This window comes from Furipterus horrens, unplaced genomic scaffold, assembly GCF_987537825.1.
Source record: "Furipterus horrens unplaced genomic scaffold, mFurHor1.1.pri manual_scaffold_1, whole genome shotgun sequence".
Taxonomy (NCBI): domain Eukaryota; kingdom Metazoa; phylum Chordata; class Mammalia; order Chiroptera; family Furipteridae; genus Furipterus; species Furipterus horrens.
Genome location: NW_028327171.1, coordinates 163,847,639 through 163,849,142, shown reverse-complemented (window position 1 = coordinate 163,849,142; position 1,504 = coordinate 163,847,639). Strand labels below are relative to the sequence as shown.

At 38.2% G+C, this 1,504-nt stretch overlaps 1 pseudogene; it reads left to right on the top strand.

Annotated features, from left to right (window-relative positions):
* Positions 1 to 677: 677 nt before the first annotated feature.
* Positions 678 to 1,292, top strand: LOC150022173 (protein Mdm4 pseudogene; annotated as a pseudogene).
* Positions 1,293 to 1,504: the final 212 nt, after the last annotated feature.

Genomic DNA, 1,504 nt, shown 5'->3' with positions numbered 1-1,504 from the left:
CTGAAGAAAAGAATAGTTCTACCTGTGACAATGAGTGCTGAATATTCTTTAAATTTTCACTAAAAAACAAATTAATTCTAGATAGTTGAGTGACATGTAGTTAGGTTAGTCTACAAAATAAGCTGAAGAACATGTCCACTTTTGCCTATTTGTAACATTTCTTTTCCTTCACCTATCCTCTCATCTGTTCCCCTTCTTTTGGACTGTCAAAGCCACTAAAATCAAGGGTGCCGAGAGAAACATTATTCTAAAAACTTAAACAACAGCAACAAAAACTCAGCTCCCCAGTCCACAAGACAAGAACCTGGCCTATCTCCTACATTTGTTAGCATATTCCTTTGCACAGTGGCTGCAGACACAGCCCAGCATCTTCATAATGGGTTTCATTACATTGCATTTTACTTTTTGCTTGAGAAAAAAAATTAATGTAAACATTCACATTATGTTCAAGCAATTGTAATGTGTCAACATCAGAAAGCCCAAACTGATGAGTTCAAAAGACTGAGAATAGGGTTATTTAACTTATTCCATTTGAGAGAAGGTGAGAGGTGAAGTAAAATGGGACCAGTGAACAACATCAGCCTTTTTGGAATTTTTTCAGATGCTACAGGAAAAAAATGGCTTTGAAAAACAGATGTTGGCTGACTGACATCTTTTCCCCTGAGCTTGGCATGGAAATGACTCATGGAGTAGCTGAAAGGTATGACCAAAACTGGCACTTCTGCTCTGAGGATGAGTAGCAGGATACCAAGTGCAAGACATTTAACTCTCCAAGCAAGAGGGACTGTTTTGAGTGCTGGGCCTTGAGGAAGGATTGACATTCAGATTGTTCTAAGTTGACTCATTCTCTCTCCACACCTGGTATCAGTGCTATACCTAAAGACAAGGAAAATAAAGGAGTTGATGTCCCTGATTGCTGAAGAACCAAATCAGCTCCACTTTTTAGACCTAAATACGAGTATGTATATAGAAGAGAAGAAAACCCCAAATTCTTTGATCCCTGCAACTCAGTGAAGTTCTTGAATTTGGCTCACAGTGCTGAAAGAGGCCATATCAAGCACTGAACAGTCAGCTAACTTTTTAAACAGAGAACAGTTATAGAAAATGAGGGATTGCTGGAATGTACAGAAGCCATGTAGTCTATGTGAGAAAAGGCCAAGAAACAGGAACATTACTCATGGGAGAACAAGCCATCTTGTCACTTGTTTTCACTGTACGAGAAGTTAAAGAAGCCTAGGGCTTCATGCCTTATTTGCAAGAAAGAGATTCAGTTGGTTATGAGGCTTTTATAGCCTAGCTGAATCACTGAATTACAGAAATATTAACAGGGTCAGATCATGTATCAAAAAGTCAATATTGAGCATCTCCACCCAGTGCAACCCATTTTATCTGCTCCTTTATTCATATAAACATCTGTGTTCCCGGATATTTTTGCTTCTAATCTTACATAGAAATTGAGAATGAGTTCTTTGGTACTATATGATTAATGTGGGGACTCTATTAA